This window comes from Lethenteron reissneri, chromosome 39, assembly GCF_015708825.2.
Source record: "Lethenteron reissneri isolate LAM-NWPU_2019-01 chromosome 39, ASM1570882v1, whole genome shotgun sequence".
NCBI classification, from domain to species: Eukaryota; Metazoa; Chordata; class Hyperoartia; order Petromyzontiformes; family Petromyzontidae; genus Lethenteron; species Lethenteron reissneri.
This window is the reverse complement of record NC_083817.1, coordinates 5,207,348-5,230,440: the sequence shown is the minus strand read 5'-3', so window position 1 is coordinate 5,230,440 and position 23,093 is coordinate 5,207,348. Positions and strand designations below refer to the sequence as shown.

The following is a 23,093-nucleotide window of genomic DNA, read 5'->3' as shown; positions in this document are numbered from 1 at the left end:
CCTCTCCACTGCTCCGATTGGGGGGGGGGGGGGGGAACCTGCCCCACACCGCACGGGTCGAGAGGGTTTGCTCGACCGCGCTTGGCGAAGCCGGAGAGCGGCACGGACGCGGGCACGTAGAAGTGGGGTACAACAGTGGGTTCTTGCTTCGGCGCCCACCCTCTGCTGGTTTTACTGCAACCGATTTTTACTGCGACGGCTTGCGTCAAACCGGGATAAACGTGGGTTTCTTTCCAAAAAAAAAATAAACAGCCGCTAAATGACCCTTCTTCTCACGGAGAAAAATGGTGAATGTTTACCGTGATGTTTTTTATTTTTGTATCGTGTGCATATGCATGATTTTCTCTTCTCTCTCCTGTTCCATTCTCTTTCGCCAAACCTTACATCCTTCGACTCTCCTCCTTTCCCTGCCCGTGGTGCGGCCACAGGTACAACGTTGACCCTTCCCCTCCAGACAACGCGACACCGAGTGCCCGACCCTGTGGTCGTCGCTTGTACAGAATATCTTGAGCGACGTTTACCCGCTTCGGCTTCAATGTAACGTCAGTGTGAACCAAGGGGTAGAAACTCTATGTACGTGTGTACGTGTGTATGTATGTATGAAGTATGTGCGTACGTTGAACCTCTTTTGCATGAACGTAACCAACCGTGCCGATCGGCGATGCGGGGGAAGGACAACAAACCAGTGCGAAAGAAATGCGTTTTCTATCGAGAATTTAAAAATGCACAGCTCCCAGTGCATTCCTAATATCGGAAAGATCATTCCAGGTGGCCGCAGAAGGGCATCTGAAAGCGCGCGCTATGCAGCGACTGTGTTTGTTCGATGGTTAACAAAAGTCAGTGCTGCGAGGATAACCGAAGTTTGCGTGATGGTTTCCGCTCCTTGGCTACCGGACACGCGACGGGCTCTTCCTTCGTGTCTTCGGACGGATAAACTCCACGCATGCGTGAGACAAGTAATCACCTTGTGTGTAGATTGATTGAGAATTTTATTTATTATTCATCACTCAATTCACTGAGGAGGCCACTTACGGTTGTAGATGGCACTGCAGGCCGTCGGCGCTTGGCTGCAGCAATTCACCTGGCAAGGCTCCTGCAAACCAACAACAACAACAACAGGAGCGACGTTAGTAACACTGTGCTCATAACGACCAGTGAGAACAGTTAACCTTCATCATCATCGGCCACGATCAAATCCACCGCTGGATGAAGGCCTTCTCAAGCCGTCGCAAATCCTCTTCCAGTAGATTTGAAGTTTTCGTGACTGCAAGGGTCCATACTCTTTGGTTCTTTCGGTAAAGTCACGTAGGTGAAAAAAATTAAAATTAAGATTAAAAATAAAATAAAAATAGAAATAAGTAAATTAAAACACGACGTTTCGGAAGCAACAAAAGCTTCCGTCAACGTCGTGTTGTAATTTAGTTATTTCTATTTTTACTCTTATTTTTTCACCTACGTGACTTTACCGAAAGAACCAAAGAGTGCCTCTTCCAGTAATTCGATGCGACGATTCCACCTGGCGCTCACACAGGGACCAATTTCCACGCTCCGTCTCGCCACCCCCCCCCCCCCCCCACAGTGGTGTGTGTCCCCTCGGATGCGTGCCATCCCTCGTTGCTCGTCTTGACTGTGGCCCATCAACCCCCTTCCGACGGCCGTGTCTTGCGCTAGAACCCGGGGCGAACGCACCACGTCTCCCGCACCTCCGATTTGCGCAGTTGGCTACGTACGGTGCGAAAGAAGTTCAACGTACATACAGATACATACATACAGGCAAAGTCCACTGAGGTATGAACTCGTGACCACGGCACCCGTCGGGGTAGGGGGGGGGATGATGACGACGCTAAATGTCATCGTCTGGAGGTATTTCACGTTGGTCAACGACCGAGCCTTTCTATCGCCCTCCTGGCCGACGCTAAGGTGGGGGGGGAAATGGACTCGGGCTAAAGATCACGAGACAAAGCGAGAGGGGGGGCAGGGAAAGGGGGGCGGGCTGCTCACACCGCTGCTGACGTCACAACGACGACAACGTAAGGGGGGGCAGGCCGAGAGGGGGCAGCTGAGAATGCCGCCGACGCGTTTCTCCGCGCTCGCCTGAGCGTGAACGCACAATGAGTTGACGACGCCTCCCAGCCCCCGACCCCCCTACTGACGCGCACGCCGCGCCGCCCCGCGAGATTTAGAGCCTCCGACGTACTTCGGCCGCCACAAAGAGCGTAGAGAGGCCACCGTCGGTCCACAACGGTGGGGCTTCAGAAAAATGATTTCGCCCGAGTGTCGGTCAAAGCCACAAACCCGGGCCTCCTACGCCAGAGGTCGCAAACGGGTTTTTATTCCTTACCCGTACCCGGCCGCACCAGGGTCGCAAACGGGTACCTGTACCCATACCCGGCCGTACCTGTACCCTACCCGTACCCGGCCGGGTACGAGTAGGGTACGGGTATCGGGTACCCGATTGCGACCTCTGGGATGAAGCCATGTTGCAGGCGCGGGTGGGTTGATTCTAGGAACTTAAATTGTGAGAAGAGACAAGACGTTGGAAAATGAGTGACAAACAGTTACTCACCAGTGACTCACGGTCTACCCGTACCCGGCCGCACCAGGGTCGCAAACGGGTACCCGTACCCGGCCGGGTACGGGTAGCCGGGTATCGAGTAGGGTACGGGTATCGGGTACCCGGTTGCGACCTCTGTCCTACGCCTCCACAACCACCATCCACCGCCCATAACCACCACCCTGCCCGCAACCCTCACAATCACACACACTTCAGACAAATCACTCGCTGGCATTCGTGAATGTAGACTTTAACGCTCAGTAATGGAACTGGCCGAACAAACTATAATCAGAATATTTATTTAAGCTGGAGCAATCTCCAGTCAAGTAAATTTTATTTTTGCTTAAACACGTGGTGTCTTTCTAGCACAAATCTACCACTCAAAGCACCATCAGCTTAATACTCACGAAGATAACATTTTAAAGTATGTTTGAATCGCTCACGCTTTGTGGGCTCATGATCAATAACTTAAAAAATTGTTATTCTACACAAGGAGTAAAAAATAGATACACAGTACTATCTATAGTTTTTTTTTAAAGCATAAGCAAGTTGCGGCTGTGAGTTAGTTGTTGTCGTGTGTGCAAATGCAAAGAGGCGTGTGCTGTTGTTGCGTTGTGAATGTAGTGATGATAGGGTCGAGTGTGTGGATTGCTTTCGGGGGGAAGTTGTCCCAGGAGGTGCTGGGCGCTGCAAATCTGGGGAGTCGCAGCAGCTGACTCGCACACGCCAGAGCCACCGCTCTCTCAAGTTACTGCGCAGAAACAGGGGCCTTCTCATAGACACAGACGGTGGTGGTGGTGGCACAGTAGGGGGCACAGCTGGTGCATCTGCCAGTCATCTCAGTCAGTCAACCCATGGCACCTGGGTTTGTCCCGTAACCTCCTGTCAGCGAGACTTTGACAGTTCACGTGGCCTCAAGGTGCACCTGGCCTGGCACAGGCGCCGCGGTGACATCACCGTCACACATCGTGGCGAATGGCGGGGTATTGGTGCTGTGGCTCAGGGTCTAAACACGGGGGTTTTAGGTCGCCACGCAAACCCATTCGCCCGGCTCGCGTCATTCAAACCGCAGGCCAAACGGCAGAACCCTTTCAAAGCACGCGGACTCGGTGAAAAAAGGGGCAAAAGGTTACGAAGGGCAGAGCGCCGGAGTTGTCCACTGACGCAATCGGTGACCCCCCCCCCCCCACTCCCGCCACCGCGCCCCCCCGTGCGATTGAGATTCATTTCAGACGGTGAACGTTCCAAAAGGGAAGAGGGCACGCGAGGTTACGGCTCTCCGTAAACATTTCACGTCAAACGCACGCACAGGTTGCCCACGAGCATGGAAATATGAAGACACTTGCAGACATGCGAACACACACGTGGTGTGCACGATGATAACAAACAAAATGACACATGGGCAAAATACGAAATTGTGCACACGCAAATACGAGACATGTGGGCAAATATACGCACAGACAACAATTGCCACGCACAACCAGGTGGTGGCATGTCACCACAGCTTCTGTGCTAGGCTATGTGGCATTTTGACAAACACGTACACATCTTCAAAGAGACACCTACACAACGGGGACAAAGACAATCCGTACGGACTGTTGGGGCAAGTGCTGTTTGCGAGCGCCTGTTGAGGCCAGAACGGTGCACAAGAGCGTGGTGTGACAAGCACCACACCCAGCCGCCTTTGTCTTCCCAGTGCTGATATAGTCACAACAAAGACAAAGATCGCCCGTATAGCCTCCGGAGACTGTTTAGCGCAAGTGCTGTTCGCGAGCACCTAATGAAGGCCAACGCGGCACGCGAGTGGCCAGCACCACGCCGATTGCGTGCAAACCACTGCACTACCGCTCCCCACCAGATAAAGTCTCGCACACACGGACACACGCACACACGCAGCCCTCACCTCCACTCACCTGCCTCACTCTCCCAAAACCGCCCCCCAACCTTCACAAGACCCCCACCCCACACCCCCCCCCCCCCCGCCACCCCCACCCCGCCCCTACCATCACAAACCCAGACCCACATCTCTCCGGCTCCCACCGGCTCCCAGTCACAAACCCAGCACGAACCGGTAACGCCGCAGCGACGAGCCGGAGCTGTACGCCCGCTCGCCGGCACTCGGCAGTTCCGCCTCTGAGCGCTCGGCCGCCCGGCGGCCCAAGCACCGGTTCCCGTCGGCTGTCTTGCCGATAAAAACTAGCAGACGAGACACACGCAGTCCGCGCTTCGTATCCCTCCGGTGTCGGGACACCCGAGACTCTGTGGCGGCTACAAATCACTTTTTGTGTAAACAAACACTGCCCTCTGTGTCCGTCTTGGAACTGACATTGTTTCAGTCGCGTTGGCGGCGCGATATGAATGCAAGTGTTGTTATTACTATCATCATTATTGAAGTTGTTGTTGTGATACGTGGCTGTATGGTGACGGTGCTGCACGGGGCCTCCTCCGATGCGCTTTGCGGGGGTCGTGCCACCGCGGGTTTGTTCAGAAACAACGTCCCGACGTTTCGCTCCGCGCGCCACTTCAGCAGCTGGGCGGAGCCAGCAGCAGATCCACCGTGTTTGCCAGTTCTCAACACCTGATTGGCTATCTATATCGTGGGAGAAATGGCTGAATCTCTTAGCAAAGGGGAAACTGCAAAGTTGCGCACCTAACACACACACACACGCGTTTACTTATAGCCCGTGGTCCGTTGGGCAGGAAGACACTTTCACTCATTAACAATAATAATTTGGCACGTTTAGTATTTGCGTCCCTTTTAATAGCGCAGGATTATGACGAAGGAAGCTGCGATGTTGCACAGGCAGATATGGCCTCCCAGCGGGCAGCGACGTTGCCTCGTGTAACCTCAATGAGGAACGTCGCTCCCCCATGGGCAGACTTTATCTGTGCGCAAATCCCAATTGGGTAGTGGGCAGGTGATTTTTCTTATATTTGGCGAGTTTGGACCGTGACGCCAACACGTTTTCTAATTACTTCGGCATCGCGCGAGCATATGCAGGTAAGGCCCACCGAGTGATGTGGCTCTTTTTCAGAAGCGACCTGGCCACAAACAATAGCTCAATAAAGTGGGTTCATCATCGTGCGGAATTTTACAGCGGCCAAATACACCCGCGGTGGTAAACAGGGCTGCCGGGTTCGAGCCACGGGCCTGTGCCACGAGTGGCGAACGTGCCACCCCCGCGACTTCATCCTCCCCAACGCCACCCCTGCCCATCCGCCAATGCCCCCCCCACTGCCTCCCCTTGCTTAGATATCAGACTCCCGTACGCCGCACTACGACAACGGCCATCCGGAAATTTCTCCCGATCGCCGCACGTCGGACCGGCGGTGCGTGGGCTGCGTCTCCGCGTCGCAGCGGACTCGCCGTGTGTGCATGTGTCACGCGCCGCGCTAAGAGGCCCTCGTCCCGTCCCATGCGGGGGGTGGGTGGGGGGGGGCGCAGCAGGGTAAGAGGTGTCTGGTGATGGATAATGCACCGCCGGCTGAACACAAAGGACCAAGCCGTGTACTACAAAGTCAGTAATTATAACAACAATGACCATCATCACCATCATCATCCGAGTCTCCTGACCTGAATTTCCATCAATTGCAACTGCTTCATTAAATGTAGGTTACGTGCGTCCCTTGTGTGCGTGTGTGTGTGTAACAGTCTACGGCCTATGACCGCATTGCCCAGAATGCACCTGATTTCAATGCGTGCGTGTGCGTGCATGTGTGTGCAGTGCTGGCCTTCATAGGTGCTCGCTAACAGCACTTGCCCCTACAGTCTGTTAAGGCTATACAGGGGATCTTCATCTTTGTCTTACGATTAGTGTACTACACTACCAACCCGGGGACCAGAGTTTGATTGCCGCTCACGGCTAAAACAAGTGAGAATTATCTGAAATAGTCCTGGACTTCCCTCAGGTCCAGACAAAGGCGGCTGGGCGTGGTGTTGGCCACCCACCCCTTTGTGTGCCATGCCGGCCTTCATTAGGTGCTCGCGTACAGCGCCTGCCCCAACAGTCGGTTAAGGCTATATGGGGGGACCTTAATCCTTGTGTGTAACAGTCTACGTACGGCCTGTGACCGCATCGCCCAGCATGCTCCCGATTTCGTGCAGAGCTCTGCAGCCAAGCAGGGTTGAGCGCGGACAAAGCCGAGGGAGGCGACCACCGAGCGCACTGCATTCTGGGTCACGTGCCAGGACTCCCACGCTGCTCTGTAACAGGGAAATGTGGATCACGTGGCAGTGAAAGCGATACACCTTTGATTCTCGGAGTTGGAAATTAGCCAAACTAAGCAAAAACCCTACCTGGATGTTTTATTTTGTAAGCATTGGTCAATAACACTACTTAAAAAAAAAATTTGATAACAGACGACATATCAGGCAGCGGTCCTTCTTCCGAGCACATAACATGAAGAAGGTCCATTGTCCGAAACGTCACCTCTCACATGTTTTTTTTATTTTAAAGCCACACACACACACAGTGTCGCTGTTGACGAACGCATTGACTTTTGTCGTGGTTCACTGTGCTTCTGCACCACTGCAGCAGCATCGCCGACTGATGTGTGTGTGTTTTTTGTCGCCGTATGCAGTCACCGGTGACGGAGCTGAGCCGTTAACTCGCTACAGCCGAGAACCCTAACGTAATCACCGGCCCGCCGAAACCCAAATTTCAAACCCATGATCTCAGCGGCGCCGACGACTCGGTGTCCCCGACACGGCCATTTATGAACCCACCGAGCCACCCAACCACCTCAATCACGTGCGCGGGTGCACACACACGCATGCATTCACGCACGCACGCACTCTGGAATGCACATCTCAAAATTGGGCGTCGTTAGCCCAGATACGGCACAGCCGACCTCATTAATGTACCCGCGAGGCACGCATCACACTGCCCCGCTTTCGCTAAAATAACTGCTGGGATTAACCCAGATGTAGCCGTCGGGCCGTGCGAACGCGTCCCCCCCGGCGGTGTTCCTGAAGCGTGCCGCCAACCACCACGGACGCACTTCGCCACGGCCACCGCCCGACGGCCCAACGTTGTTTTTAAAACGAACGATGTTTTCGGGCAGCGGACCTCCCGCCCCCCTCTCCTTCCTTAGGTGCCCGCATCGTCTCCTTCGAAATACACCTCCAATTAGCACGGTTGGCTACGTACGGTGCGAAAAAAATGTACGTGTGTGTGTACGTACGTAAATGGGAAAAATTTAAGACGAGCCTGCAAGGAGTGTGACTGTGGCCATGCGAGCCAAAATATGGACCACACAGTAAACGCAAAGAGATACACAGAATTACCTAGAGACTCAGGAGATAAGTAAAGACTCATAGAGATCTGTAGCGAATCTGAGATCAATAGACACATAGAGATACATAGAGACAAACAGAACAAAAACAGAGACTCGAAGAGACACGGTACACCGCAAGGCACAGCAATGCGTCTTTGGCCACGCAACACAAACTACGGACCGTATAGCGAACTCACTGTGGCCTGCGCTCCTTCAACCAAACGCTCAACTCCTGAAGCCCTCTCGTGGTGGCGAGCAGACCTCGGCGCTTGCACACTGCTGCAACCGTTCACAAAAAGTACAGAATAGCAGAGAGATCTCACTCAAGGTGGTGGGGTACGAAGCAGTGACCGATGAGGCGGGTGAGAATATTATTTCAAAGGGCTTTAATACATTTCGATTTAAAGCTTTCGTGACTGCAGGGATTCATCTTCTTGGTTCTTTCGGTAAAGTCACGTAGAAGGGAAATAATTAAATAATAAAATCTACCAATTGCATAATTCTCACGACGTTTCGGCCACAACGCAAGCGGCCGTCCTCAGGTGAAGAACAGGTCTGTCGGAAAGACAGCGTGAGAATTATTTTATTATGTTTTATTTTTATTATTTTATTATTTCCCTTCTACGTGACTTTACCGAAAGAACCAAGAAGGCTTTAATACATTTTCGGGGTGAGTGGGGGGGATGCTGAAACATTAATTTTTTTATTTTCTTAGAATTTTTTTTTTATAATGTCCAATATTGAGAGAGTGCACGGTCGCCACCAGCAGGGCACGTGGTGGCAGACGCATGGCGCATGAGGGCACGGGTTCACTGATCGGATCCGTCATCCAGATGCCACACTTTAAAAGATCTCTCTGCCTTGCAGAAGGACCACTGCCCGAAACGTCACCGACACAGACTATACAAAAATATTTGTTTCCCTCTTGAGGGCAGCGTTATTGACGAATGGGTTGACTTTTTCATGATCTGTCCTTGTGCGCCACTGCCAATGCAGCAGCAGCAGCACTGCGGGTATTCCTCGCTCGGTTGGCAGTCATAGGTGGGGAGGGGTGGGTGCTGGGGGTGGTGAAGTGTGGAGGTGGTGGGGGAACGGAGAGACAAAGACGGAGGTGGGGGAGGAGTTAGGAGAAGTCGCGAGACTGGTGTGATCGTAGACAGCCAGTCGTCGGGCGATCGGTAAGCCCCCCCCCCCCCCGCCGTGCCGAGTCCAAAGAACAGATTAACGGTGGGGGTGGTGGGTTTTTCCAAAACGTAATTGCGACCTCGGGTTTTTTTTTTGTGCGGCGTCCAAATATGTCACACGATCGCTTACCACCTGGTTGCTAAATAAATAGTTTTTTTGTGGAAACAAAAGATAATGGATTTAATCCGTCGGGCAGATTTACCCGCGTGCTTTTGACGACCTTGCCGTAAGTACAAAGTCGCGAGGCGTTCGCCGTTTACGACATCGACCCGCGGCGCCTTGAATCGTTGTGCCGGAGTATTTACAGGAGATTCAAACGTATAGCAATCACATTGCTGGCCTTTTACAGGCCTACGCAGACAGCAAGTTACCCCAAGCAGTCCATGAGGGCGAACTAAGTGGGGGGGGGGGGGGGGTTTCTTCCCTGCAATAGATTACAATGTACAGCCCTTGTTTGTCTCTCCACTGCTGAATGAAGGCCTGCCCAAACTGTGCTGGTCATGGGGATCGTTTTGACCATACTTCGCCACACTGGGCAGTGCGTGTTGGTGAAGGCGGCGAGCAAAGACGGTGCAACGCAGTGCAACGCAGTGCAGTGAAAACAATGGATTTTTTTTCTGCACTTCCCCATCTGCTGTGACCTGCCATTAAATCCACCGACTGAATATAAACTATGGACACAAAAGCGGGCAGCGCGGTCGTTAAAGCACACTGGGGGCTACGCGAGCCTGGCGACCCAAGTTCGATTCCAGGCCACGGCTAACATCGGCGGCGAGCGATATCACGACCGCTCCCTGCTGGCTCCCCCTTCGCCAACCGCCGCAACCGACCAGCGTGGCGAAGTACGGTCCAACGCACCCCCCCCCCCCACCATGACCCAACACGGCACATGGAGGCTGACCTCATCCAGCAGTGGAGATTGCCGTGAGGCCACGTACGTCACCGCGATGGTGGGCACTACGTAGCTTTGAAGTTGACGGTGCACAAAATAAAATGTAAATAAAAAACCGTACTGCGGTGGGCACCCAATCTTTCAAGCCGTGCTCTCCACGTGACGACTTGGCAAATTGAGTTTGGCGGCGAAGAAAATACAGACTGGGTCGCGAGTTTACAGGTCGCGCAGTTTTTTTTACGACGACAGCGCGGCAACGGCGTCACCGTCAAACATTGCCCACGACCTCTACGCGGGTCGCGTGGCACCGGTTCATCGTCGTCGTCATGGTGGGACTCAGGCTGTCATTCTGCTATCAAAAGACAGAATTACCAAACCGTGACCGTGCGAACGGAATGTCATCATCATTATCGTCGTCGTCGGCCACGATCTATCCCCTGCTGGATGGAGGCTACTGAAAATCCGTTGCAGTAGATGCAACGATGCGTCTAGCAACCTGCACAGCAGCGGATTTCACCATTGCTCCAACTTCCTGCTGGAATAGTAGCCCTCATGGGCGATAATTGATTGACAGTGACAATGAACGATGGTTATGATTGATTACTGTTATGCCATGATGATGATAATTATAAACTGATGATGATACACTGATGATGATTAATAATATAATTCTGACAATTGGCACGGTTGGCTACGCATGTTGCGAATGAAGTTCAACATTCATACATATAATAATGCAATGATGATGATTCTACCCTGATGATGTTAATTATACACCGATGATGATTGATTATGCAATTATGACGATTGGTAGATGATGCGGACGATCAATCATCAACTAAATATTATGGCAATAATTATCGATGAAGCCGCTACTGCTGTTGCTGCTGATGATCGACAATGACTTTCCTCTGTGCCCCATGACCAGACACGTGGCCCCGCGGTTCAACGCCGCCACCGCGCACCAAGAGCGCCCTCTGCCGAGTTCAATCCCAACTACAGCCCACGGCGCCGCCACGCGGTGCGCGAGTGGTCACCGACCGGCCGTGACGATGGCATCGATTGATCAATTAGAATCGCATGGAAAGGAGGGGCTGGGGGTTTTTGTTGCTAATTGTATGCAAAGCGCACTGAAAAATAATCAATCAATCAATGAATGTGACAATTCGTTTCACAAATTGCATCTCACAATCGCCAAAGGGAAACCCAAGACACCGAGCAGGAAGGCTACCCAGGCGACGAGCCGGTGCGCGACACAAATTTCCCCCGCTGCACCTCGACATGCAAAGATGTTTTCAACCAATCAGCGCACACGTGTTTATTGTACACGTCGGGAGGAAAACCGGAGCACCCGGAGAAAGCCTCACGCGCATGAAGCGGGGTGGGGGGGGGGAGAGTGGTAGGCAACACCGTATCCCAAACAGAAGGGACAGATGATAGCAGTCGACGCTTTTCTGTACTGCATCTTGCTGGCAGAGCCAGGGTACGGTGTGGTGTTGCACCTCGACGCCCAAGGGAAGGGAGAGTCCCGCAACATTTTGCCGTTCGTCCGATCCTGCAACCCTCGCCCCCCCCCCCCCTCCAGCAGTGCGGGATTGCGTGTTTTCACGAGACAGTTGTACATGCTGCAGCGAGTCTGTAGGACTGTTGACATAAGTCAGCGGAGGAGGGCTTTGTGCAGGGACATGGTGGCAATGACGGCGGCCAGTGCAGTTGGGAAACGTGAGACGAAAGGACGTGGACGGAGAAGGTGGAGCAATGAAGTCGGCTGGCGGGGTGCGTGCGGGTGCTGCACAGGCCCGTTGCCATCGCGAGGTCGCGGTGGCAACAGTTTGTGGAGCCCTCCATCCACGAGCAGACCACTGATCATGGACATACGGTGAACTCCCTTTGGCACCGTACGTAGCCCACCGCGCTAATCGGGGGGCGACGACGACAAGGGAGGCCCTCGTCTAGCAGTGGAAAGACCATGGCTCAGCGCGACGACGTGGATGCCTTCGTTTAGCAGTGGACGGTCCATTGCTCGCGATGACGTTGATTACTGAAAGGCCTTCATCTTGCAGCGGAGAGACTGTGGCTCACGATATAGGAGGTATCGCTGTGACCCCGGAATCACTTTCTGACATCTCTCTCTGTTTGTGATGCTGAATATGCACGCTCGTGCTTCAGCGCTCCGAAGGCAAGGGGGGTCAGCAGATCACGCAAGAGATCAGAGAGGCTGCCCGACCCGATGTGCCGCAAGTTCACCTGGAGGTGGCAGTACAGCAAAGCTGATTGGTGGGCCCCATCGTCTGTGTAAATGTCAACAAAAAATGGAAATGGCCTAAAGATCTCAAATGCAGAAGGGCCCTCCTGCAAAAAAATGGTGAAATAATTGGTAAAAAGTCTGGTGGAATAATTGGTAAAAAGTCTGGTGCAATAATTGGCAACTCCACGTGTTGAGTTGCGTGGTGGCTTCCAGCTTTCAAAACACGCGATCACAGCACTATACAACAGCGAAGCTTGAGATGGACATTTACTTGAATGGAGAGGTCGCAAACGGATTTTGATTCCTTACCCGTACCCGGCCGCACTAGGGTCGCAAATGAGTACCCGTACCCGGGTACCCGTTCCCTACCCGTACCCTACCCGAAATGAGTGACAAACGGTTACTCACAAGTGACTCACGGCCTACCCGTACCCGGCCGCACCAGGGTCGCAAACGGGTACCCGTACCCGTACCCGGCCGGGACCGGGTAGCCGGGTATCGGGTACCCGGTTGCGACCTCTGCTTGAATGCTACAAAACTCGCGTTGCATATTTTGCCTCATCTCTGCAGCAGCTGTTGTTGGCCACACGAGGGCGCTGTAATCCTAGGCAGGGAGTCACAGCCACCAATCGCATTGTGGAGAAAACCACGGAGGCCTAAACACTTAAAAAATATATTTTAAACTATGTTTTTATTTAAGCAAGGCCCACTGAACTGTATAGCTCTTTTCCAGAAGAGACCTGACTATCAAATGTAAGCTCAACGAAGTGGCTTATCACGTGGAAATTTAAAGCAGCCAAATACTCTAAACGCAGACTGATTCTGAATGTGGAGGGGAAAAACCGGAGGACCCTGGAGAAAAATTCACGTGACCACGGGGAGAGTTTAAAGAAACACGCGAACTCAAAATTATACAGCAAGTGTCTGGGTCAGGATCGCACCCAAATCTCCTGCATACCCGGCGAGGTAATTAACATCTCGCTCAGGCCTGGCCACGACGTCGCGAAACGGAATCGAGACGAACAACGGAGTGGCAGTCAAAGGCTGAGAACGTAGCCCCCCTCCAACCCCCCTCCCTGCGTGCCAACTACCGGTGCCATTTAAATCAACGATCTCTATGCTACGTACTCTTAGGTTTTTTCGGTAAAGTCACGTAGGTAAAAATAAAAATAAATAATATAAATAATAATAGCAATAAAATAATAAATCACGACGTTTCGGAGGCAACACAAGCTTCCTGCATCAGGTGTAAAAAACGGCACAGCAAAATAACTGTAGTGGGAGTTATTTGTGATGGGGCATTAATATATTTAGGGTAAGAGGAGGGGGGAGGAGCCAAGGGGGACGGGTGCAGGATGGGGGGGGGGGGACCAGGAAAGTGAAGGAACTAAAAGACCGCGTCACGGATGGTGGAGGGGGGGGGGCGTAGAGCGGGGGAGAGTGGCGGTTGAGGTTGAACATGGTTAATCACATCTTTCCAATGATTGCTCAATTTGAATCCATATGCTACGTGTTTAGCCATAATCAGGCGCGTGCAGCGTGTACTCCACCTGCATTTCTATTTGAGTGGCGGTTCATCAGTCAAACTCGGGAATACCTCCACCACGGTGGGATTGCGAGGAATTCCAGTTCGGTTAAAACTCTGCACCAAACCCCATCGATAGTTCAGTGTTCATGTGCCAGATTGTTCAATGTTACTGGTAGGAACCTCCTGGTTACACCAGCCCACATGGGATTATTGTGTCCGTCCGTCGTGCATCCAAAAATGGGAGGGGTGGGGCTGGGTGGAGAGGGGAGGGTGGGGAGGGGCTGGGTGGGGAGGGGAGGGGCTGGGTGGGGGGTGGGAGGGGTGGGTGACAAGGAAACGCCAAGAGGCGACCAGTACAGAGACAATGCCACTATCAGAGCATTTATAGCGTGCGGTGAGCAACTATAGAATTTTTGTCAATATTAAAGAATGAAAAATAATAGGGGTTTACCCTTTGGCAATAAAACAGGTGTAAAGATGTCCACAGACCAAATATATACCTTTTGCAATTCATTAGTAATTTTTATTTAGTGATTTGATTCCCATTTTCTCTATTTTTGCACTCCTAGTGTAGTGTATTGTTAGCTGTTGTAACTTGCTGACACCCCCCCCCCCCCGTGCCCCATACTGAACCATCTGTGAACAAAATCGAGCTTCATAGTTCATCGGATTCCTCCTTCGGCAGCCTAAATAGAGACACTGATTATGACAATCAAAGTCAAACGGCCGCCGCCGCGACGATCTCTTAAAAAGCGACCACCGGGGACACGATACATCGGTTCGTTGAGGCCACAGTGCTTTCAACAATGAGAACCATTACATACATACTACACTATACACTACACTACACACCATACACTACACACGACACACTACACTCCACTATACACTACACTACTATACACTACAGCAGTGGTTCTCAACCACGAGTCATTGCATACATACTTCAATATACACTACACTACACACTACACTCACTACACACTACACTATACACTACAGCAGTGGTTCTCAACCACGAGTCATTACATACCTACTACCCTATACACTACACACTACACACTCCACTACATTATACACTACACTATACACTACAGCAGTGGTTCTCAACCACGAGTCATTGCATACATACTACACTATACACTACACTATATACACTACACATTACACTATACACTACACTACACTATACACTACGCACTACTCTATACACCACAGCAGTGGTTCTCAACCGGATGTGGCGGACCACTGGGGGTACGTGAGGCGACTTATAAATGTGTGAATTTATAATCATACATGATAGTCATTACATACATACTACACTATACACTACACTATACACTTCTATACATTACACGACTATACGCTACAGCAGTGGTTCTCAACGGGGGTGTGGTACGTGGCAGACTCCTGGTGGTACGTGGCAATGTCCCAGGGGACACTTGCGGCGATATATAAACGTGCGAGATGATATCGTACATGAGAGTCATCGGTGAATAACCACGTGTGAATCTGTCAAAATAAAATAACTACGATAACTTATGCGTATGGTAACGTAGAACGATATAAAAGACCTTTCGTAAACAATGCGGTTTCCAAGAGTAACCAGCGGGCGAGAACAAATGACGTCGCACGTGGTCCGTTGAATTTCGTTTTATTTGCTTGCAGCTACTCGCAAGTTAGGATACCTCACAAAATGTACAATTGGTTCAAATATTGACGTTCATTCTACATACATTTATTTCTCGGAACCACATTGGGTCAGGCAAGGGGGGCAGCAGCACTTCGGCTGAAACTAAATTCAACAAGGGGGGGTTACAAGAAGCCAAAAAATGTACCCGTAAAAACAAAGTTTTTCACTATAAATCCTTTATATGCGTGTTCAATGGGCCACAACCCAGCCCACATTGGTCTTTGAAACGGGCGGCTAGAGTCCTCTCGTCCTCTGGCTTGAGATGGCTGCCACCTATGGGTCAGATGATTGCCTGCCACCATTAAGCAATTGGTAATTAAATATAATTTTTTTTTACCTAAAAAGTGTAAAATTTTGGGAAAAAATTTCACTAAAAGAAATTGCCACGCACAACGAGTCTGTGTGCAAAATGTCAGCTCGATTGGATCACGGGAAGTGGGTTAAAAAACGACCGAAAGATTTGCACGGTCGTAAGCGCGCAAGCAAGCAAACTTAATATAAAGGATTTAAAATTAGGTTGAGAGCCAACCTGGTCTAGGCCGAGGCTCACTCGCTGGACTGGGTTGGTTTTTTTGGGAGATCAGCAAGTGCTGCCGCTCAGAAACGATGACTAGCAAAATCCAAGATGAAGAAACTCTGGGCAGGATTTTTAAAAAAACGCAAAACAAGGAACCCGTTTTGAGATGCGTGTGGGTCAAACAGGGGGACCCAGGGTGGGGCTTGGGAGTGGACAAGACGTCGGCATCAGTCAGACAGAGAGGAGGGCTGAAATGGGATTCATGAGACGAACGCAATGGCATCGTTTTTCATCCACTCACCGGGATATTTTACATCCTCGATCTATTCTTTTGTCTCGTCAAGCACTCCGCTGGCTCATAATAAACACGACTCCCTTTCTCTCAGCCCAAAGTGCTATTCGTGCGCAGGGGGGTGGGGGGGTCAGCTGTTGAGATGCTGTCTCCCTTCCAAATATGACGTCACATTTCGAAGGGTCCGAGTGCTACGCTGAAGCCAATAAAAAGCTGCACATTAAGCGCAGGTCCATATTAAATACAGGGTGTCCATGAAGACCCTATTATTATTATTGAACTAACAGTGCATATATATGCTTTCACACCTTTTTGGATTTCTTTGCATGGGGGTCTTCGTCAAGTCAAAGGTTTCACCAAAACAAGAGTTTAAAGGTCTGCAAGATTTACGAGATCGCGCGCGCACACGTGTGTGTGTGTTGTGTAGGGGGCGGCAGTGACACGAATAACTCCACGGATGCCGCAAAACGCGTTCCGGCAAATGCGGCCGACAGATTTGAGCTGTGCAGAGACATTGACGGGTGCCCGTGATGAATCCAGCGCTTAAGTTGTCACCAATGAATATGCCATCCGATTATATTACTGCATAATTCACCCGAAATCGCTACGATTTCAATGAAATAGATCGGGACTTGGAGAATGGCTCCGTTGTGCGACCCTCGGTGACCGGGCCGAGACCAACCCCCTCGCGACGCTTGAGAAACCGGTTTCATCACGGGCCGTGGCTGAAACGTGGATTTCAGCCTCGGCTCTAGATACCTCTGACCTCCAGCTCATACGGCCTCCGCATGGCTTTTGTTTAATTTCTTTTATTCCACCGTCAACTTCATTTGAGAATGGACAACAACTAGCACGACGAGAATAATGATGATAATGCAACGTTCCTCCGCTGTTTTGACTTGTCGCTGTGTTTGCTGTTGTCGCTACTGCTAAGTCTTTTGTGAAGCTGTGCGGACAGCTGATAGGGCTATGTGGCTTTGCCAGGCAGATGGGGTTGACCACAACCCTCCCCCCTGTCTTATTATGCACGTGTACGTGTGTGCGCGTGTACGTGCGTGTACGTGTGTACGTGCGTGTACGTGTGTGTGTGTACGTGTGCGTGTGTACGTGTGCGTGTGTACGTGTGTGCGTGTGTGTACGTGTTGTGTACGTGTTTGTGTACGTGTTTGTGTACGTTGTGTACGTGTGTGTGTGCCGGGTGGCTAAAGCACAGCAAGTTGGCACAGTAGGGGGCACAGGTGGTGCATCAGCCAGTCATCTCGGTCATCTCGGTCAGTCGACCCGTGGCACCTGCTGGGTCTGCCCCGTGACCTCCTGCCAGCGGGCTTTCGACACTTCACGTGGCCTCAAGGTGCACTTGGCCTGGCACAAGCATCGTGGTGACGTCACCGCCACTTAGTGGCGAATGGCGGTTGTTGTTGTTGTTGTGTGTGTACGTGTACGTGTGTGTACGTGTGTGTGTAGGGAGTGGTGATGTAGCGGTTAGCGCGCTGCACTACGAACCCAGTGACCCAAGTTCGATTCCGGCTCACGGCCAACAGCGGTGACGATTATCTGAACCGGTCCTGGGCCTTCCCTAGGTCGACTCAGCCTTAAATGAGTAACTCGTTCGGTATGTAAATATCGCCACTGGGGAGACAAAGAAGGCCGGGCGTGGTGCTGGCCACCCACCACCTCGTGCGCGGTGCTGGCCTTCATAGGTGCTCGCTAAGAGCACTTTCCCCAACAGTCCGTTAAAGGCTATATGGGAAATCTTTGTCTTTGTGTACATGTGTATAACGAAGAGCTGACAAAACAGCTATTGCCCCAGCAGTCGATCAGGCTACGGAGACTCTTTGTATTTGTGTGTAGAGCTGTAGCGACCTGGTACGTACACTGCACTAAGAAGCCAATTACCGGGGTTTGATTCCCAGCCAAGGATAACATCTGAACCAATCCTGGGATTCTCCTAAATCAACTCGGCTTTAACACGTGGCACATTTCTGGCACAAAGCTGCCACTCGAGAGCACCACCATCACGTCATTATAAACATGAACAGTTCCATACAACTTACAACATAATTAAAAGCAAGCTGTGGCTGTGAGTTTGCTGTTAACGATGACTCTCCATGCCAAAAATTTCAAAAAATCCATGTTTGATTAGAGCACATCCGCAGGCGAAAGACAACCCAACACATGCAGGAGAGTAAGCGGTGGGTCTGGGTTGAAACCCATCGCTCGAAGGGTCCATGGCTGGAGCCCAAGAACAACAGTGGAGTGGCGGCAGCCGAGGAGGTGTGGAACGCGTCCAAGAAGACCCTCGCCAAGGAGACGGAGCGGTGTAATCGGCCGGGTTGCCGCGTCACAGGATCGCAAGGAGGTGGCGGCAGTGGTCCCGTCAAAATAAATAAATATATTAAATTCAATAATAATCATAAAAACACTAAGAGGAACTCCGATGGTATCTTCCTTGACAAGGACAGTGCGGACACCGCACGCGCACACCCTTCCTGAAGGGTCGTGCGGGCTTCCATTCACTTACATAACGATCCGTCAGGCCGCCGCAAACCCTTCCCTCCCTCCCCCCTCCCTCCCCCCTCCCTCCCCCCTCTCCCCTTCCTCCCTCCCTGAAACGTGCCACACAGTATTCACTCACTCTCCGAGAGAGAGCGACGGGGAGGCGCGAGGAGGAACCACACAATCGGCCAAATGTGTTATCGGCCAATTAATGAGCGTTTACATTCACTTGTATGTATTATGTATGGTGACGACGGTCGTGGGAAAGAGGTAGTCAACATTGCGCCACGGTGGCGAGATGTATACAGGAGGTCGTGGGTTCCATCCCGACCCTGACGCCTGCTGTATATTTGGAGTTTGCGTGACTCTCACCCCGTGGTCGCGTGGATTTTTCCCCGGATCCTCCCGTTCTTTCCTCCACATTTAGAATCAACGTGCGTACGTAGCCAACCGTGCGAATCGGAGGTGCGGGCGGGGGGGGAAGGACAACAAACTAAACACGAAAAGTTAGTTTTCAATCCACATTGATGCTGCGTTTCAATGAACATTGGAGAGAGGACCCAAGCCGTGCCGAGCCTATCTTAGAACGGCCCGGCCCAGCCCAGCCCTTGACGGATTCTTGCTCCAATGCTGCAGAGAGCCACAGAACCCGTGCTGTGTGGAGAGGCCCGTCATCCAGCAGTGGACTGAAGTGTACACAGTGGACTGACGTGTACACATGTACTGACATGTAAACAATGGACTGACCTGTACACATGTAAACAGTGGATTGACATATTGACATGTACACATGTAGACATGTGCACGAGGGGCAAGGCACCGGGATCGTAACGTGACGAGCGATAACGTGGAAATGGAGGAGCAGGAAACGACCGTGACGGTCCACCGAGTTAGGGGAGACGAGAGAAGTGCGTGGATGGCAAAGAGGCGACCGAGCGTCGAGTCCGTGCGGAATCGAAATTGCGTTTAACGAACAGCAGACGAAGCAGCAGCAGCACCACCACCACCAGCAACCTTGATGCATCACAACCAGCACCAAACACCACTGCAGATAAAAATCACCACCATTATCATTACAGCCAACACCAGCACCAGAATAATCACCAACCACATCATTGACACCACCATCGCCGCCACGACCAAAGACAAAGATCCCCCCATTTAGCCTGCTGTTGGCGAGGCCCTATGAAGGCCGGCATGGTGCACCTATGAGTGGGTGGGTGGCCAGCACCATGCCTGGCTGCCTTCGACTCCCTAGTGGCAAAAGTTTAGACATCGCACCAAGTACTCAATTGAGGCTGAGCCGACCTAAGTGAGGCCCAGCACCGGTTCAGATAATCATCGCCGGTGTTGGTGGCCTTGAGTGGGAATCGAACCCGTGTCGCTGGGTTCGTAGCGCAGCGGCGCCAACCGCCACGCCACCGCTCCCCACCACCGCCACCGCACCAGCGTCCACCACCATCACCGCCACCCCGTGGCATCAATTTGCGGTGGGTCGCTAACGAGCTGCGAGCGAGCGATCTGAGCGAGTCGGGGCGTGCCGCCGCGGCCACCGCTCTCCGCCACGTGCGTCACCACGTTTCACGCGCTCCACGCCCGCAGTCCCGCGACGCCCCGATCGATGGCGACGACGAGGATATTTTTAGGTGAACGGTAAGATTGCGACGGTTTGGTGGGGGGGGGGGGCTCCGTGACCCCCCCCCCCCGCGCGCCATGCGGTGCCGTGCGGTGCCACGTGGTGCCGTGTTTTCCCAGTCTCTCTGGCAGCACCTCCACCACCCGCTCTCCCGGCTACCGTCGTGACGTGCTTCCCCCACCCCCGCCCCCCCATATTTTAAAGCAAAATCTGGGGGGGGGGTGCGTTTTATAATACTAGGAAGGCATCTCTCCATACCAATGCATCACGACATCGGGGGACACCAAAGACCACCACCAGCTGCCCAAATTAATCTTCCAGCTGCCCGTATTAATCATTTCTCAATTTGCAAAGCAGCACGTTCGTCATAATCCTCTGGAAGACCGTGGCACTGCACAGCGATAGCGCATTCTCTCGCTCATAAGATCATTCCCCCACCCCGCAGCGGCCACTCTCGGAGATTTCTGTAACTTTATATTTTACCCCCATTGTTTCCCCGGATTGTTGCATCTTCCTGAATTTTAGCTTTTCCGAAGCTCGGTGTGCATCTCACGGAATCGTGGGGGATCTTAAAAATCAAGGCGAACGCTACTCAATGAATGAAAAATGTGTTCGCGAAGCAGTCCATCAACAGGCGTTGCGAGTAATCACAAGCAGCCGGTCACTCCATTAAATTGCGTCCGTCCGCTCTCCCGCTCAGGTCACCCAGTCTCAAAAAAAAAGAGAAATTTGAAAATTTGGAGATTTTTTTTTGTAGAATTTTTTGGGTTTGCTTATTTGGTGTTTAGGCCGTCGAATTACGAGCCGAAATGTCGGCCAAACGCCATTCGAATAAATTAAGTAGTATCAGGGCAAGATGTATTATTCATTTATAACATTTTGACATTTTAGAAGTGGCTTGTGTGGCTCAAAAACGCAGAGCTAAACGGCCATCATTATCGTGAACGCTGCAATTTAGCCAACGGAGTCCACGAGACTGCACTGTAAACCTAAATGGCGATATTTGAGAAACAATCAAAACGCAGGAGCAAAAAAGGGCACTCGAATAAATTCATGATTCCAAGTGTCCTGACGGATTCATCAAACCACAAGGTTGGGGAGCGGAGGCGGGGCTGGAGAGGCAGTGGGTGTGGCTATTGAGTGTCAGTGGCGGCTCGTCAATAGAGGGCGCAGGGGCGCCGCCCCCATCAATATTCAAGACATATAGATATACAAAATTTATATAAAAATACATAAATAAAATATTTTTTTCATACGATGTGCCGGCTGGTAGTAAGAAAAGCATCAGCATTTAATAAAAACTGGCTTTAATCGGTCAACTATTTTCTATGTTTTTCAATGTGTTTCATGCGGGGCGCCGGACAAATGGATGTCTATGTGAGACTTAAAATTTTCGGACAGCATGTGACCTGAAGCTGGTCTCTAATTGGTTTCTTGAAGATTCTCCTCGGGGCGCAAGTCGTTGCGTCCCTGGCCAATCAGAATTGGATACATGTTATTTTATCCAATCTGATTGGTTCTCGTCACCTGTCATTCAAATTTACGCTCTGGGCCACAACTGCGAGTGCGCCGGCGACACCACTTTGACACTTGCTAGGCTAATCAAATTTTTTGTGTAAACAATGGCAGCAGTTCATCCAAATTCTGTAATTTATTTACAAAAAAATCCTTTCACAAGGCTTTCGCTGGAAGAAATAAAAAAGATAAAGGATCTCGGACCGGACCAACCCGATTTACAAATCCAGCAGCAGGCCAGTGACAGAGGACGAAGCTACACACGAAGCTTCACCCGCGCTTGTTATGAGAAACGGAGGTGGGTGGCTGGATGTGATGTTAGCAATTCTCTTTTTTGTTTTCCCTGTCTTTTATTTCAAAGTGTCGGCACTGAAGTTTTGTGGACAACGACGGGGGTAAGAGACCTCAAACATCTCTCTGACAAATGCAAACGTCATGAAAGTAGCCGCAGCCATATTGATAATAGCATGAAACTAACGTTTTTATGTTCAAGTAGGAAACATGCTTTTTGGTACTTTGGTCTGAAATGTATATAAAAGAGAAACATTTATGTTCAAGTAGGAAACATGCTTTTTGGTACTTCTTTTGGTCTGAAATGTAAATAAAGATCATCAAAATTTATATTCAAGTAGTCAAAATGGTTTTTGGTACTGCTTTATATTTATTTGCCCCCCTCAATAAAATAAAAAAATGCGCCCCCCCAAAAATAAATATCACCAGCCGCCACTGTTGAGTGTACAGGCGGTGCAACTGCCCCGAGGAGGGGTGGGTAAAGTGGATACAGGAGGGGACTCACGCTTCGTTCCCTTCAACGCCTTGCGGCAGGGCCCACGCAAAAGCAGGCAGCGGAGTGGAGGAGTGGATCTTAACGCATCTGGTTAAAAGTGCAAACATATTTCACCCGAATGGACTTTAACCTTTCGCATAGAGAGAACGTGGCGAGCCTGGTATTGATGGAACGCGGTGGTGCTTGCCGCCCAACTGCCGATACATGACTGTTGTCGTTGTTATTCTCACGATGACATTTTTTTGTCTTTTCCTCCCTCATGTTTTTTTTTTTACGACTGTTTAACACGTAGGATTTCGCGACCGACATTATTCACAATAAATGTTCTTATTCTCACGATGACATTTTTTTGTCTTTTCCTCCCCCGTGTTTTTTTTTCCGACTGTTTAACACGTAGGATTTCGCGAACGATATTATCCACAATAAATGTTTTTTTGGTTCAGATAGCGTAAATATAAATGCGTCGTTATAAC

The 23,093-nt window shown here is 51.1% G+C and overlaps 1 protein-coding gene across 3 annotated transcripts in view; it reads right to left on the bottom strand.

Moving 5' to 3' along the window:
- GNG7 (G protein subunit gamma 7) overlaps positions 1-23,093 on the bottom strand; it is a 279,379-nt gene that overhangs the window by 231,985 nt on the left and 24,301 nt on the right. Inside the window, exons 2-3 of one of the 3 annotated variants that reach the window (XM_061567686.1) lie at positions 8,013-8,110; positions 1,033-1,093 (exon numbers count right to left, since the gene is read on the bottom strand). The gene's annotated coding sequence lies outside the window, so the exon portion shown is untranslated. The remainder of the gene's footprint in view (positions 1-1,032; positions 1,094-8,012; positions 8,111-23,093) is intronic. The other 2 variants (XM_061567685.1, XM_061567684.1) reach the window with 2 other exon arrangements.